We start from the raw sequence: 8,435 nt of genomic DNA on the forward strand, positions 1-8,435 counted from the left end.
ACAGTCCTTTATCCTTTTGCTAAACTTCAAGAAAGCAGTAGTTAAGCCTGATACAAAAAGTTTACGACAGATATTTCATTTCCTACAGCTTTCCCAGATTATTTAGAAATGTTGAAAACAGACCAAATTGTGGTATTCACTGGAGCTCTGGAGAGCCCATTAAATATGATTTTGTAAACATGTCAAAGTTATTACATAACATAAATTTTGTTACTTTAGAGAAGGTAAATATTATGTCCCTGTTTTAAGTCAAATTTTAAACCAACTACACAGAAAGATTTTACTGAATGCCATCAATGAGCCGTCTGCTCATATCCAAGACATGGTAGAATTTTAAACTTGATTGAATCTACCAAAAGATGATCTAAACAACACTTAAATTCTAAATTTCTTTATTCCAAATTTTCCCACTGATAAATTATGATGATAGCTGGAAACCCTCTTACTTTATTTCACCCAGTTGGTAACAGCTTGTAGTTTTGACTTTTTTCCTTCCATCTCTTTAAAACGTAGTTAATGATCGATACCTATACTATCCCTATTCAAGCATGACCTTGACAATCTCTACTGTTTAAGAGATAGTATAGTGTGCCATATAAGGGATAGTAAAAGGAGTTGTAATTAGCATCTGATTTGTTCTTGCTGTCTCTGTAATTTTGCATTTTAAGACACACCTGATGTTCAAGACATCTAAAAACATTATTTTTTTTTTTTGGGTCAAAATAGTTATAATGAGAAAGCATATGGAAATGAACAATTTAAAATATGAAATGAAAATGTAGTATTTTCAACTGTCTGAAAAGCGGCCCTTCCGTCACCTTTCCTAAGTGGTAAAGCTGGGATTCATATCCAAGGCTGATGGAAAGACCAAACTTGAGCTACCTCCTCACTCTGCCTCTTATTTGATCAGCTTTCATTCTGCAGCAAGATCATCAATCTCACTGGGCACAGTGGCTTACGCCTGTAATCCCAGCACTTTTGGAGGCCAAGGGAGGCAGATCACTTGAGGTCAGGAGTGTGACAACAGCCTGGCCAACATGGTGAAACCCCGTCTCTACTAAAATTACAAAAATTAGGCTGGGCGCCTATAATCCCAGCACATTGGGAGAACTAGGCGGATGGATCACTTGAGGCCAGGAGTTCGACACCAGCCTGGTCAACATGGCGAAACCCCATCTCTACTAAAAAATACAAAAATTAGCTGGGCGTGGTAGTGCATGTCTATCGTCCCAGCTACTTGGAAGATGAGATGGCGCCACTGCACTCCAGCGTGGGTGACAGACTGAGACTCTGTTTCCAAACAAAAATAAAAACAAAAACAAAAAACAAAAATTAGCCAGACATGGTGGTGCGCACCTTTAGTCCCAGCTACTGGGGAGGCTGAGACAGGAGAATAGCTTGAACCTGGGAGGTGGAGGTTGCAGCAAGCTGAGATTGCGCCACTGCACTCCAGCCTAGGTGACAGAGTGAGACTCAGTCACACACACACACACACAATCATCAATCTCATAGAAAGCACTGATTTCCACACTGTCAGTTCTGTGTGCCTCAGTTTCCCCTTCTCTAAAAGAAATCTAAGTACCTACTTCACAAAGCTATTGTGAGAATTAAACAAGATAATGTCTTTACATTTTATTTAGAGTACTCTTCATACCCAAAGGATTTTTAAAACTACTCATCTTTGCTATTACGTTTCTTTCTTTCTTTTTTTTTTTTTTTGAGACAGAGTCTTGCTCTGTTGCCAAGGCTGGAGTGCAGTGGCATGATCTCAGCTCAATGCAACCTCTGCCTCTGAGGTTCAAGCAATTCTCCTGCCTCAGCCTCCTGAGTTGCTGGGATTACAGGTGCCTGCCACCAAGCCTGGCTAATTTTTTTTTGTATTTTTAGTAGAGACGGGTTTTCACCATGTTGGCCACGTTGGTCTTGACCTCCTGACCTCAGGTGATCTGCCCTCCTCGGCCTCCCAAAGTGCTGAGATTACAGGTATGAGCCACTGTGCCCGGCATACGTTTCTATCCTTAGTATCATGCATTGAAAAATAAGTCCACTGTCTATATATTTTCTCCTAACACTTTCAGAATTTAACTTTTCTTATATTTGTATCTTCTTACCCACTTAGCTACAAGGGAAATGGTTAAAGAAATCATGCAGTGGCCAGGTGCAGAGGCTCACAGCTGTAATCCCAGCACTTTGTGAGGCTGAAGCCGTAGGGTCACCTGAGGTCAGGAGTTCAAGACCAGCCTGAGCAACATGGTGAAACCCTGTCTTGACAAACAATATAAAAATCAGCCAAGTGCGGTGGTATGCACTTGTAGTTGCAGCTACTTGGGAGGCTGACGTGGGAGGTTCACTTGAGCATGTAAGGTTGAGGCTGCAGTGAGGCAAGATTATGCCATTGCACTCTAGCCCAGGCAACACAGTAAGACCCTGTCTCAAAAAAAAAAAAAAAAAAAGACAGAAAAGACAAGGAAAGAAATCATCTTTAAGAGATGTGAAAAAGCATACTTAATGACATAGAAAATGTCCAAAATGGTACTAAATGGTAAAACCAAGTTTTAAAATAGTATGTTTAGTATGATCATGTATTTTGCTGACCATATTTTCCAATCTCTTTAATTTATAATTAACGACAAACAAGGTACTTTAAATCATATTTGAAAATTAGATTAGGACAGGTGTGGTGGCTCATGCCTGTAATCCCAGAGCTTTGGGAGGCTGAGACAGGAAGATCACTTGAGGAGTCTGAGACCAGCCTGGGAAACATAGAAAGACCCTGTCTGTACAAAAAAACAATAAAAAATTAACCAGGTATGGTGGCGTGTGCCTGTAATTCCAGCTACTCAGGGGAAGCTGAGGTGGGAGGATCGCTTCAGTCCAGGAGTTCAAGACTATAGTGAGCTAGGACTCTACTACACCACTCCAGCCTGATCGGCAGAGTGAGAAGAATGGGGGGGGCGGGTGCGGTTGCCCAGCACTTTGGGAGGTTGTAATCCCAGCACTTTGGGAGGTTGAGGCAGGCAGATCACTTGAGGTCAGGAACTCAAGACTGGCCTGGCCAACATGGCGAAACCTCATCTCTACTAAAAAAACAAAAATTAGCTGGGCATCGTGTCATGTGCCTGTGGTCCCAGCTACTTGGGAAGCTGAGGCATGAGAATCACTTGAACCCAGGAGGCGGAGGCTGCAGTGAACCAAAATCGCGTCACTGTACTCCAGCCTGGGCTACAGAGCAAGACTCTGTCTCAAAAAAGATGAATGACATTTGGAATGAGCCTGATTCAAGGCCTGGCATTCAGTTAAGCATTTGTGAATGTCTCTGTCTTTCCCACTGCATTCAGCCTCTGCTTCCAGAAACTTTTTCTAAACCACCTATCCTACCCTCCTGTCTTTGAATCCTGTGGCACTAGATTTTAAAAAATTTCCCTTCTTGCACTTATACCGCAACACAACATGGTAAAGTCAATCCTTGTTGGGCAGTAAGCATCAGTGCAGGCACACAACACCTACTGAACTGGGCTGAGCTCCTTAGGGCAGGAGCCAACATCCTCCTCTAGGTGGTTCCCAGCTTTTCATGCAGAGCTTGCGCACAGTAGCCCTCAATGAGGGTGTGCTGAACTGCAGTCCTGAATAGAAGTGGTACTTAATCAACTGTAAGTAGGCTTTCACTAACACAGGCTCCGGCCTTCAAAATGACTAAGGTTAAAAAAAAAAAATGGTTTTGATCAGCAAAACGCTTGAGCATGTAGGAAATCTAACTTTCATGTTTATGGATATGTCTGCTTCTTTAGTGGTGATCCTCCATTTTGGTAGAATAGAATCTATGGTACTGTTATTTCCGAGAGGGAAAAATGAGATCCCAAATGAAGAAAGCAGTTCATTAATTTTAATTTACGTAAGAGGAAATCTAAAGTTATGCCTTTCATGGTGCTGTTTCTACATGTGCAGAGCCTCTGGCAGTAGAAAGGCAAAGCAGCTTGCTTGCTGTTGATGTTTTTTCCAGTGCCAATCGGGGTGTTTACAGCTAAGGCAGCTGCTCCCGGCAACATGCCGAGGCCCCTGGAGAAACTCTGCTATGCAGTGGAAAACTGGGAACAGAGCAAGAAACCCAAGAAAGAGTGAACCTGATTTAACTGGATTAAATCTAGAAGAAAAATGCTGACCTCTGGATAAAAAAATAAATCCAAGACAAAGACTCTTTTATGGCCTTAAAAAGAACACATTTAGGGTTAGGGCTAGGGAAAAAAAATAACCCATTTGTAGCCATTCAGTTTTAGGAGAGGTCTCTCTTTTGTTTTCTTCTTATTTAATATAAAACAACTTCACTATTTAAATAAAAGTTATATAGCTTCCAACTATTCAAGCAGTTTTCATATTTTTTCATCACTAAAGGAAACATACTCCATTGAAAATTCAATAACAAGTTGGAAAGAATGATATATTTTATGCACAATTAGCTTTAGATGATCATCTATTGTATTACTGAGAAGCTGTTCTCTGAGGGCATTATTCTTTAAACAACAGATGTAGAAAGTCTTCCAAATAATATAGGCAAAAAAAGAAAAAAAAAAGCATTCTTTTTTGGAAGTCTATTAGGTTAACTACAGTTAATAAAGGCTACCATTTACTGAGTTCTTACTCAGTGCAGAACGCTATGCTAAACTCATTATGCACAGTATCTCATTTAAATCTCAGAATAACTGGGGTAGGATTTACTTTCACTAGATTAGGAAACTATAATTTGCCCAAGGTGCTTTAACAATTAGTTAATAATCTAGGGCATACCCAGAGGTCCCATTATCTGGATGGTACACATAAAACATGAGATAATTTCTAACAGCCATCTCTATAAAAGATGAGCAAGAACAGAAAAGTGAGCTGGTCACCCTACCATCTTAGGTCTTGGACTTTTGAGATAAAAAAGTCAGTATCAACCAAAAACCAGGTCACTACAACACATGGGGAAAATGCCCAATAGTTGACTTTTAAGCTATATTTTGTTTTTTGCTTGCTTTTTTTTTTTTTTTTGAGAAAGGGTCTCACTTTCACTCAGGCTGGAGTGAAGTAGTATGCACGTGGCTCGCTACAGCCTCAATCTCCTGGGATAAAGAGATCCTCCTGCTTCTTCCTCCCAAGTAGCTGGGACCACAGGCATGTGCCACCATACCCATCTAAGACTTTTAGGCTTTTTAAAGTCCCGAATGCAATATGGAGTCCCATAAAACTGTACCTTTCTCTTCATGCAAACACACTGCACCTTGAATAATAACATACCCTTATGACACTTTTTTCAGTATATAGGTATATCTCATTTTATAGTCTTTTTTTTTTTTTTTCAAATGGAAAGTTTGTGGCAACCCTGCATTGTGCAAGTCTACTGGCACCATTTCTACAGCAGCATGTGCTGACTTCCTGTCTGTGTCACATTTGGGTAATTCTCTCCATATTTCAAACTTTTACATTATTATTATATCTGTTATAGCGATATGTGATCCATGACCTTCAATCTTATTATAATTGTTTTGGGGCACCATAAACTGTGCCCATATAAAATGACAAACTTAATTAATCAATTAACACACAATTGTGTGTTCTGATTACTCCACTGACCAGCTGCTCCCCATCTCTTTTTCTCTCCTCCAAGGACTTCCTATTCCAAGACACAACAATATTGAAGTTAGGCCAATTAATACCCCACAATGATCTTTAAGTGTTCAAGTAAAAGAAAGAGTCCCACATCTCTCATTTTAAACCAAAAGCTAGAAATACCTCTTAGTGAGGAAGGCATGTCAAAAGCTGAGATAAGCTGAAAGCTAGGCCTCTTGCATCAGTTAGCCAAGTTGTGAATGCAAAGGAAAAGTTCTTGAAGGAAATTAAAAGTGCCACTGCAGTGAACACAGGAATGATAAGAAAGCGAAACAGCCTAATTGCTAATATGGAGAAAGTTTAAGTGGTCTGGATAGAAGTTCGAATCGGCCATAACATTCCCTTAAGCAAAAGCCCAATCCAAAGCAAGGCCCTAACTCTCTTCAATTCTGTCAAGGCTGGGAAAGGTGAGGAAGTTGCACAAGTTGTTTGAAGCTAGTAGAGGTTTATGGTGAGAAGTCTCAATCTCATAAAAGTGCAAGGAGAAGCAGCAAGTGCTAATGTAGAAACTTCAGCAAGTTGTTCAGAAGATCTAGCTAAGCTCAATAACAAAGATAGCTACACTAAACAATAAATTTTCAACAATAGTCTTTCATGTGAAGAAGGATGTATTTGCTTCCTTCCCCTTCAGTCATGATTGTAAGTTTCCTGAAGCCTCCCCAACCATGTGGAACTATGAGTCAATTAAACTCCTTTCCTTATATGGAATCAACCTAAGTGCTCATCAACAGGTGAATGGATAATGAAAATGTGGTATATATACACAATGGAATAATATTCAGCCATAACAAAGAATGAAATCCTGTCATTTTCTATAACATGGATGAAACTGGAGGCCATTATGTTAAGTGAAATATACCAAGCACAGAAAGACAAATGTCACATGTTCTCACTCATATGTGGGAGCTAAAAAAGTAGATTTCATGAAGATAGAGAGTAGACTGGTGATTATCGGAGGCTGGGGTGGGGTGGGGTGGGGGTTTGTGGGGGAGTTGGGAGAGAGGAAGGAAAAAAAAGAATATACCTGTATTTATTACCACTGAGCTGTACACTTAAATAAATGTGGCTACAAAAAAAATCAACATTAACAGGAATTTGGGAGAAGCTGATTACAACTCTCATGAATGGCTTCAAGGGGTTCAAGATTTCAGTGAAGAAAAAGTCACTGCAGATGTGGTGGAAATGGCCAGAGAACTAGAATCAGAAGTGGAGCCTGAAGATGGGACTGGATTGCTGCAATCTCATGATCAAACTTGAACAGATGAGGAGCTGCTTCCTATGGATGAGCAAAGAAACTGGTTTCTTCTTCTTCTTCTTCTTCTTCTTTTTTTTTTTTTTTTTTTTTTTGAGACAGGGTCTCACTCTGTAACCCAGGTTGGAATGCAGTGAAATGATCTCGGCTCACTGCAACCTCTGCCTCTCAGGTTCAAGCAATTCTCCTGCCTCAGCTTCCTCAGTAGCTGGGATTACAGGCGCCCACCACCACGCTCGGCTAATTTTTGTATTTTTAGTAGAGACAGGGTTTCACCATATTGGCCAGGCTGGTCTCGAACTCCTGACCTTGTGATCTGCCCACCTTGGCCTCCCAAAGTGCTGGGATTACAGGCATGAGCCACCAGGCCTGGCCAAAAGTGGTTTCTTGACATGAAATCTACTCCTGGTGAAGATGCTTTGAACATTGTTGAAATGACAATGAATCCAGACTATTACATAAATTTCATTGATAAAGCAGTCCTAGGGTTTGAGAGGACTGACTCCAATTTTGAAAGAAATTCTACTGTGGGTAAAATGCTATTAAACAGCATCCGATGTTACTGAGAAATCTTTCATGAAAGGAGTCAATCGATTGGCAAATGTCATTATCTTATTTTACAAAGTTGTCACAGCCACCCCAACCTTCCTTCAGCAACCACCACCCTGATCAGTCAGCAACCATCAACACGGAGGAGACTCTCCACCAGCAAAAAGATGACAACAGGCTTAGATGATTGTTAGCAGCTTTTAGAAATAAATTATTTTAAAATTAATGTGTGTACTTGTTTAGACATCATGCTAATGCACACTTTATAGACCATAGTGTAAACAAAACTTTCACATATGCTGGGAAACAAACAAACACACATGACTTACTTTATTCTGATACTTGCTTTATTGTGGTAGTCTAGAATGGAACCCATAATCTATCTGAAGGATGCCTGTAAACAAATAGGTTCAATATATATAGGTTGACTATCCCTTTAGCTTTTTCTGACCCAGCCTCAAGAAAAACAATTAAGATATTTCATTTTGGATCAAATATTGCTCCCCACCTTTCATGACCTGGAGTGCTCATTCAGATTATGTTGAAATTGGAAAAATATTATTTTCCATTTACTTCCAGTAAACTGTGAAGTAGAGAAACTAAGTGTCTTTCTCAAAGTTTCTTCTTTCAAAGGTGACTGAATGATATAAGGGAAGAATAATAAATTATTTAGACATGTCTTTATCTTTGATATCATCCCACAATGGTGGGAAGAACTATCTTTAGTCCTGATTTGATGCTTCCCAATTTACCCAAATAATCTATTTATTATTTTAAAACCTGAGATCTATGACTCTTTCATTCAAGGGTAATCATATATCCTGATTTTCCTGAGACAACCTAGTTTATTTACGTTGTTCCCATTATTTATTTATTTATTTATTTTTATTTTTATTCCACAATGGTGGGAAGAACTATCTTTAGTCCTGATTTGATGCTTCCCAATTTACCCAAATAATCTATTTATTATTTTAAAACCTGAGATCTATGA

The 8,435-nt window shown here is 39.6% G+C and overlaps 1 protein-coding gene across 1 annotated transcript in view; it reads right to left on the reverse strand.

The window, feature by feature from the left end:
- Positions 1-8,435, reverse strand: part of INADL (InaD-like (Drosophila)) — a 472,039-nt gene that overhangs the window by 171,915 nt on the left and 291,689 nt on the right. The gene's annotated exons all lie outside the window — the stretch shown is intronic.

The sequence above is a fragment of the Colobus angolensis genome, unplaced genomic scaffold (assembly GCF_000951035.1).
Source record: "Colobus angolensis palliatus isolate OR3802 unplaced genomic scaffold, Cang.pa_1.0 Scaffold102, whole genome shotgun sequence".
In the NCBI taxonomy this organism is placed as follows: Eukaryota; Metazoa; Chordata; class Mammalia; order Primates; family Cercopithecidae; genus Colobus; species Colobus angolensis.